Source organism: Rosa rugosa, chromosome 6 (genome assembly GCF_958449725.1).
Source record: "Rosa rugosa chromosome 6, drRosRugo1.1, whole genome shotgun sequence".
NCBI lineage: Eukaryota > Viridiplantae > Streptophyta > Magnoliopsida > Rosales > Rosaceae > Rosa > Rosa rugosa.
Window position 1 is genome coordinate 24,914,818 of NC_084825.1, and position 9,698 is coordinate 24,924,515.

At 41.3% G+C, this 9,698-nt stretch overlaps 1 long non-coding RNA gene across 1 annotated transcript; it reads right to left on the bottom strand.

Moving 5' to 3' along the window:
* Nucleotides 1-5,207: 5,207 nt before the first annotated feature.
* On the bottom strand, nucleotides 5,208-7,464 carry LOC133713929 (uncharacterized). The gene is made up of 3 exons (XR_009848333.1): nucleotides 7,046-7,464; nucleotides 6,461-6,521; nucleotides 5,208-5,421 (listed from the first exon to the last, which is right to left on the bottom strand). It is a non-coding gene; the product is annotated as an uncharacterized LOC133713929 (long non-coding RNA).
* Nucleotides 7,465-9,698: the final 2,234 nt, after the last annotated feature.

Sequence of the window (9,698 nt, forward strand, 5' to 3'; positions counted from 1 at the left end):
AGTACTTACCAATTCTATGTGTGGTAGAAAATAGAGACGTAAGTCAGTTGTATTCCTGTAATCTTCTTTATATACCTCGTCTGTAGATGAATAATAGACAAGAAAGAATTCATTATGTCAATATTTCTTATTCTGTTTGACTTGGTATCAGAGCAAAGATCCGAGAGAAAAAACTTCTCTTGTTTTCTACATTTAATTTTCTCTAGTTCGAGGAATTAATTCAAAAACCCCATTGTTAGGGTTATAGTTCTCTTAACGGCGTTACTCTCCCGTCGTTATCTTTCTTACATCGACATCCATCCAAGAACGACCAGATCGTCTTCCTCTTGGACTTTGACGTTGTCAGACCAGCCACCTCCATCTCCCATCCAGACCGGCTTCGTCTCTCGTCCATACCACCTTCCTCTTCCTTCGTTCAGACCCAACGTTTTGCTTTGGGCACCAGAGATCAACTTCTTCAGATCAGTTTCCTCTACCGCGCCGTTTGGCCATCTGCTCCAGTCTCCAGCTGTGCTCCAGTCTCCAACCGTGCCCAGACTCAACCCAGTCGTTCATATCACACCAGACCGTGCGCCGCATCAGTTCAAGGCGTCATCCAGTTCGCGGGTCTTCCAGTGGATTGCTCAAGACCCGCTACAACACATCTCGAGCCGTTCAGCAACCGGCCCATATTTAGTCCACCCCGTAACGCCCAATTCACCTGTTGCCCACCCAGAACAGCAGTAAGCTCAATTTGCCTGGTTTTGTGAATTTTTGTTTTCCCTTGATTCCGTTGCATATTGTTGTTGTCTATTTCAATGGGAAAGGGTTCTAAGACCAATGACGTCCAAAAGGTTGAGGTCTCTGTCAAGAGCTCAAAAGGTGGTTCTTTTGGGGGTACCAAACTCACTGGTACCAATTTCCGAACATGGAAGAAGATTATGTCCGTTTATCTCTGTGGGATACACAAGATGGGGCATGTGACTGGAACAATCAAGGCTCCTAGTGAAGATGATGTGGAGGCCTATGCTAAGTGGGAAGATGATGATGGATTTGTAATGTCAATTCTATTTAGAGCCATGACTGATGATGTGCTACAGATGGTGGAGGAGTGTGAAACTGCTGAGGCAATATGGAAGACGTTGGGAGATCTCTATACAAATGAGTCTGATTTTATACAGGTTCATGAATTGATGTGCCTTATGCAACAGAATGGGCAACTAGTGTCAGTGTTTTTTACCGAGCTGAAGAATGTATGGGCTGAAATCGATCAGGAGCGTCCTTGTAAGATCAAGAATTAGGAGGATATTGCATGGTACCAGAAAGAGGAGGAACTTGAGCGGGTTCATGCATTCTTGAGAGGACTTGATGCCACACATAACAGTGCCAAAGGAGAGTTGCTCAGAATGCTAGACCCTCCTACCTTGACCACAGCTTTCACGTACATTCGTAAGGATGAGTCTCAACAAGAAAGTCTCAAACAGGCATCAGTTGAAGTATCTAGCCTAGCCATTCAAGCACCAGCACCTTTCCTCGAGCAGCAGAGTTCAGTCCCACTTCATCAACAAAGACCTCCACCCAAGGTTCTAAAAAACGCTAGGCGCTAGCCCGGCGGTAGCTCGGGGCCTAGCGCCCAGAGGCCTAGGCGGGAACTAGGCGGTTTTTTATTATTACTTTATTTTATTTTTATTTTTATAATATATATATATATATATATATATATATATATATATATATATATATATATATATATATATATATATACAGATTTGCTCACCTAAGGGACAGTTTTAAGGGACTGTGAGGGACAAATGCATCTTAACCACAATACCACATGTATTAAATATAAAAACAGAAATTATAATAACTTAAAACTGTCCCTTAGGTGAGCAGGCCTTAAACTTATATAATATATATATATACAACCTTGCTCAGGTGAGGATATCCGCACCTAAGTAAAACGTACGGATTTCCCATTTTTACCCATTTTCCGATCATATTTTCACATCTTAACCGTTCAATTATTAGATCCTAATGTATAGATCATCTCTACAAAATTTCAGCCAATTTAATGATCGTTAAGGCATCCAAAACTGCAATTTACACGAACGAACCGAATCTGTCGAACCGGAACCGTTCGTGTTTATAATGGTAAATTGCAGTTTTGGATGCCTTAACGATTATCAAATTGGCTGAAAATTTGCAGAAGTGATCTATACATTAGGATCTAAAAACTGAATGGTTAAGATGTGAAAATATGATCGGAAAGTGGGAAAAAACTGGAAATCCGCACCTTTTGCTTAGGTGCAGATATCCGCAGTCAAGAAGGGCTGTATATATATATATATATATATATATATATATATATATATATATATATATATATATACAAATCCTATCCAGAGCGGAGCTCCGCTTTGAAATTAACTTGTGAGGTTCGAGTTTTGGTCGCATATCCACATCTCGACCGTTCAGTTTTTAGGTACTAGTGTATAGATCATCTCTGCAAATTTTCAACCAAAATGATGATCGTTAAGGCATTGATAACTGCCTTAAAGCTAGAACGGTTCAGGTTGACAGATTCAATCCGTCCATTGGTTTAAGCGAGTTAGATACCTTAACGATCATCAATTTGGCTGAAAATTTGCAGAGATAATCTATACACTAGTACCTAAAAACTAAACGGTCGAGATGTGGATATGCGACCGAAAAGTGACCCAAAACTCGAACTTCACAAGTTAATTTCAAAGCGGAGCTCCGCTCTGGATAGGATCTGTATATATATATATATATAAACAAGTGTGTGTTTTTTTCCTTTTTTTTTCTTTTAGTTTTAATTATCTCCACTCTCTTATCAGAGTGTTATTCATTGTAATTATATTAATTAGTGTAAGGACATAATTATCATTTTCCAATTAAGTGTGATTAGAAGAATCTGCATTCTTCCTCGTGAACTCTCCCATTTTCCTCTCTGTAGTCTCTCGTCATCCTTCTTCTTTATCTCGCCAAAATTGACAACCAAGCACCTAAGATCTTCGCTGCCTTCACCAAGGAAAGCTCCAGTCATCGGCCAATTGATAAGTTTTGGTGATCAGACTCAAGATTTGAATTTTGGTCTCTAGCTTTCTCTCTCATCGGGTTCATCGCCGGAACCACCACTGTCAATCAAGTCGCCGGCGTTGGGTTGTCAATTTTGAATCAAGGGTTTAGTCGAGGACTGGGTTTCAGTTCAGGGGGTAGTCTCTAAATGATTTTGAGTTTTGAATCTTCTTCTTCATTCTTTTGATACCTGACCAGAATCAAAAGAAAAAAAAAAATTCAGCGCCCAGCACCCAACAAGTCTGCCTAGGCCGCCTACCCTTCGCCTAACCCGCCTAGGCGGCCGCCTGGAGGCTCGACGCCTAACCACTTCGCCCAGGCCAAAATCGGAACGAGATGCCGACGCCTAGCGCCTAGGCGCAGCCTAGGCCGTTTTTTAGAACCTTGCCTCCACCAGGCTTTGCTAATCGCCCTCATCCTCAATGTTCTTATTGCAATGAGTCTCAATCGCCCTCGTCCTCAATGTTCTTATTGCAATGATGTTGGGCATGTTCGAGAGACTTGTTGGAAACTGAACCCGCACCTTAAACCCAAAAAGCAAGGTTATCATCCTAAGGCGAAAGCAACTGCTGTTCAATTGATCCAAGAACCAGATTTCTATAGAGTGGCTGGACAGGATCATCATACAGCAGGTAGGGCTATTCCTACAGCCTCTATAGCTGGTCTTGGTAAGATGGGTATGGCTTTAAAGGTTTCTAACTTTGTTGGTTCTAATACTTGGATTATTGATTCTGGTGCATCTGATCATCATATGACTTATGATAAATCTTATTTTACTAAATTATCTTCGCCACCAGTATCTTATGATACGAATGCCAATGGTGAGCGGGCTTTTCCTGTGTTAGGGATAGGGACAGTCTGTATTACCCCAACCTTACTACTCCATAATGTTATATATCTCATCACTTGATATCTGTCCCACAGTTGAATATTGAATCTCAATGTTCCATAACTTTTTATCCCATGTATGTGCTTTTTCAGGATCTTCTCACCAGGGAGACAATTGGACGGGGGTACCCGAGGGGCAGATTGTTCCATCTGGATCAGACACACGCTGAGAAGAAACCAGGAGCACAGTCCCAGACCGATTTGACTTCGAATTCTGACATGCTAAGTGAGATTTAGTTGTGGCATCGCCGTTTAAGGCATCCATCTTTTAGTCTTATGAAAAAGTCCTTGCCTACTTTATTTATTGGTATGAATGAGTCTGTTTTGCGTTGTGAAACATATACCTTGGCCAAGAGCCATCGTGCCACTTATTCTCCTGGTATTTCTAATAAAAGTGTTATTCCTTTTGAATTAATTCATTCTGATGTTTGGGGACCTTCTAGAGAGCCTACTGTATCGGGTATGAGGTATTTTATGTTGTTCATTGATGATTGTACAAGATTGTCATGGGTTGCTCTTCTTAGAACCAAAGATGAAGTATTTCCAGCTTTTCAAACTTTTCGTACTCTTGTTCAAACACAATACAATAGCACCATTAGAGTCCTACATTCTGACAATGGGGGAGAATATGTTAATCATGTTTTCCAAGACTTTTTCTACATGCCCACAAGCACCAGAACAAAATGGAGTGTCTGAAAGGAAAAACCGTCATTTACTTAATATGGCTTGTGCCCTTCTCTTTAGTGCTTATATGCCTAAGTATCTTTGGGGCGATGTTGTACAAGCTTCTTCCCATCTCATCAATCGTCTCCCATCTAGTGTCCTTCAAGGAAAAATTCCATTTGAGGTTCTAAGTTGGATGCCCGGGCGCTTAAGTGCATGTTTGTTGGCTATGGAGGATATCAGAAAGGGTATAAGTGCTACCTCCCACCTACCAGAAAGTACTATGTCACTATGAATGTTACTTTCTTTGAGGACATGAGCTAGTTTTCCTCCTGTGATACTACTCTTCAAGGGAGAATTCATATTTTGAAGAGCTGTATCATGGTGAGGGGGAGGAATTGGAAGGAGGTGAAGAAGTAATGCAGGCAGGAGATATTTTGGCCTATCTAGTTGAGATTCTTAATCTGTCGAATCCAGTAGTCGAAGAAGCAGAAGCTCATCCGGAAGCAGAAGCTCCAAGCATCCAGGCAACAGTTTTGATCACTGAAAATGAAACTGAAGACACAACTATCCTGACAGGACCCGCCCCGAATTTCACCCTGAAATCCGAGGTGGCCCTGCGGGGCCCACCTTAGAGATAACTCTACCGAGAACTGGTCGAGTCACCCCTAAAGAGGACTACCCAAAATAGTAACCCACAATAGATCAGAGCCAAACAAAGAAGTGCGGAAGCTATTCGTCAACTATGCCTCGAACCATGTACGCCCGACCTCAACTAATAACGCCTGCAAACTGGGCATTAGAAACCGAAGGGCCCAGGGGAAAGTAGACGAAAACGTTAGCGTGAGTGGACAAAAATAAACAATTTAAAATAAGAAGGATTGCATACTTTCCCACATTTATTCCTTTAAAAACTCGATGCATGCACAAATGGTAAAACACATTTAGCTTTAAAACCAAGGATTTCAAAACGATAAACCGACTAGCCTCGCTAGTCACAACATTCGAAAAATATATCATAAAACCGAAATCTCGTTTCTCAAGAAGATAAGACCAGCCCCGCTGGCTACAGTGAAAATCGGACTAGCCCCGCTAGTCAAGCAACGATAAGATATGGGGAAGAAGTTTCACCATACGAAAGAAGGGAGCCTCCCAGGCTCGGGTCGGAGTGTCCCACACTCTGGAGCATCCCATGCTCTGCTCTTACTCACCCACAAACACATAGTAAGCAGGGAGGAGTACTAATAGGCTAGCTAGCAATAAATATGACGACCCAGGTATGGCGGGTAAAAACCATTCAAATCCAGTAAATCTATAAGGCTTCCCCATAAGTCCCGCGAATAAAAACACACGAGTACGATTCCCAACCGTACCAGGAAATTCTCGTAAAAAGTCACATAAATCAACAGCGTGTCCCACACGCTAAAAGAATAATTAGATCAATTATAAATCGCAGTTCCGAAACAAAACCGAATCCAGAATCATCAATGAGGCATTCCCAATGCCAAAACCGTAAATCGATAAATAAACAAGAAATATAATTCCATCGAAATCTCATTTCGAAAAATATTCCAGAAATCTCAATATCGACGAATAAAATATATTAATAAATTCCGGAAATCACCTCGGAAAATAATTCGTCGAAAATCACTTAAATCACAAGTTCAAATCCGAGCGAATAAAACTCACGTTCCAAAAATCATGATGGAAAATCCAAGCAATATTCCAAAACCGAAATCATATCCGAAACTAAAATAATATGATAATTAATAAAACATTAATTCGAAAAATAAATGCATGCATCAATATTCAAAAACAAACGTCCACTCACAGTACTAGTTGGCGACCACGCAAACGAGTCCCTTCATCTAGCCGTAGCTCGCAACATTGCCCTGTACACAATTATATTTCCGTAAACGGCAATTCGAATAAAATAAATACGAACCTAAACGAAACCCGAAAATCCCTAACTCCATTACTTCTCAAATTCCACCCAAATCTCTTCCACAACACCAATTCCTCAATCTACATATTCCACAATGAAAACGAGGGAAATCCAACGGCCGGATTTCCCACAATTCCATCACAAAACTTCAAACTTCGGAAATTCACAAACAATTCCAAACTCCTCCAAAATTCACCAAACTTCACATACAAGCTCTATGATAATTATAGAATTTAGCTAGCCAGAAAATGAAATTAAAAAGCTACCCTAGCCGCTGCTACCGCCGCCCACAGTGGCGGCGCCGCCGCCACCGCCACCAGCTCCGTTGGCCACCAAACTTTGGCAGCAGCACCTACTCAACGGACCCAACGTTTTATTCAACTACCACTAAGCCAGAAAACGTCTAGAACTAGTTCAACAATTAAGGTAAACATTGAACCCGAAACCGTGAATAGTGCAAGAATTTCAAACCTTCAATTCTTCCTCCACGCTTCAAATCGCTGCAAAAGATTTGGGGAGCATCATCTACATCGCAAGGCGCTTCCAAATGATTATGGTTCGTCACCGGAGGTGGCCGGAATCGGGAGAAACCGGCGTTGACCAATTTGCTACAGTGAAACTTCAAGGACCCGATGCTTCGTTTTCCGGCCAAGCCGCCGTGAGCCACCACCGCAGGCGCCAAGAGGAAGTCGAGACGAGTCCGCCGGTACCCGCCATGCACCGCCAGGTGGCCGGAAAAGGAAAGTGGCCGAAGTTGCAGAGCGACGAGGAGAGAGAGAGAAAAACGCGGGGAGGAGGAGAGAGGGAGAGAAAAGAAAAATTACCGGCCTCCACAGTAACTTTTCAAATTTATACTATCTACCATGAACAGTAACTTTACCTTTTTTGCTTATAACTTTCGCATACGAACTCCGATTTTTACGTACCACATATGCACGCGCTCGGTTTAACGTCCTCTACAACTTTCATGAAGAACAATTTCTCAAATTTTGACCCGAATAAAAAGTCAACTTTTAGGGCCACTAAAAGTGCTGAAATGACAATAAAAGTGAAAATAAATATCGTTTACCGTCCAAATGACTAGTAAACGGTGAATTCAGGTTCGGGACGTTACATATCCCCTCAGTCATCGCTCCTACCCCTGATCCACATGCAGCTCCCTGGTACTAAAGATCACTCATCTAAGGTATGTCCACCTACTAGCACTAATAGTAGTGAGTCTAATGTTAGACAGTATGTGTTACCAAATAGGTCTACTCAAGGTCAACCAGCCAAAAGATATGAACCCACTGTTCATGCAAGATCAAAATACCTAGTAGCCAATTACATGTCCACTAGGAGATTATCTAAGTCATATGAATCATTTGTGAATCAAATATCTGCTGTATCAGTACCTAACAAAGTGCAGGAGGCGTTGGGGGATCTAAAGTGGAGGAAGGCAATGGAAGAAGAGATGGAGGCATTGCAGAAGAACAATACTTGGTAGCTTCTGCCTCCACCACAAGGCAAGAAAACTGTAGGGTGTCGTTGGGTGTTTACCATGAAACATAATGCAGATGGATCAATGAATCGGTATAAAGCATGCCTTGTACCAAAAGGGTTTACTGAGACGTATGGTATAGACTACGATGAGACTTTTGCTCATGTTGCCAAAATGAACACTATTCGGGTTCTGCTTTCGTTTGCTACTAGTTTGAACTAGCCACTCCGATAGTTTGATGTCAAGAATGTGTTTCTTCATGGAGAGTTAGCCGAGGAGGTGTACATGAGTCTTCCACCTGGATATGTAGCTGCTTCTCCTGGTGATTTTGTATGCAAATTGAGAAAATCTCTGTATGGTCTCAAACAATCCCCTCGTGCTTGGTTTAGGAGGTTTCACAGTTCATGCGGAAGGCTGGTTACAGACAAAGTAGCTCAGACCATACCTTGTTTCTCAAGCATCAACAAGGGAAGGTAGAAGCCCTAATCATTTATGTTGATGATACTGTAATCACTGGCAATGATACTGTTGAGATGGATAGACTACAGAGAGAGTTAGCCTCTGAGTTTGAGATAAAGGACTTGGGTGAACTAAAGTACTTCTTAGGGATTGAGGTAGGTGAGAGTCATATGGATGCTGTTGTGAGAATTTTAAAGTACTTGAAGTCAGCTCCAAGGAGAGAAGTAATGTTTTCTAAACACAACAACATTCTTAAGGTTTGTGACTTCACATATGTAGATTGGGCTAGAAATATTACAGACAGGAGGTCGACATCAGGTTACTTTACCTTTGTGGGAGATAATTTGGTCACATGGAAGAGTAAGAAATAGAAAGTTGTGGCACGATCTAGTGCTGAGGCTGAGTATAGAGGTATGGCTCATGGGGTGTATGCATTGCTGTGGTTGAGAAATCTGTTACGTCATTTGGGTTTCAAACTCAAAAGTACTATGCAGTTATATTGTGACAACCGGGCAGCCATTGATATATCACAGAATCTAGTACAGCATAATCGTACTAAGAATGTGGAGATTGATCGTCACTTTATAAAAGAAAAGCTAGTTGCCAAACTTATCAGCTTCCCTTTTGTTCCTACTGAAGAGCAACTTGTAGATATACTTACCAAAGGAGTTTCCAGGAAGGCGTTTTATGACTCACTAAGCAAGTTGGCGCATTGGGCATGGTTGATATGTATGCGCCAACTTGAGGGGGAGTGTTAGCGTGAGTCATGGCATAGTATTAGGAGTGTAATATATTGTAGTGATACCATAGTTAGTACTTACCAATTCTACATGTGGTAGAGAATAGAGACGTAAGTCAGTTGTATTCCTGTAATCTTCTTTATATACCTCCACTGTGAGATGAATAATAGACAAGAAAGAATTCATTCTCTCAATATTTCTTACTCTGTTTGACTCATAGTACTAATTGATTTTACGGGACTTTAAGCAATTTGTTTTAGGCAGTGAAATATATTATTCCCAATGTTATGTATACTTGTATAATGCATTCATGATTAGTACTTCTGATGATCTTGGGACTTGTCATTTTACATTTCACCATAAAACATGTTTACACTTGGTTGACTTGAAATTGTGGAAATCATTGCTAGCTATTGTTGCAGGAAATTGAGCATTTATGTGCCTA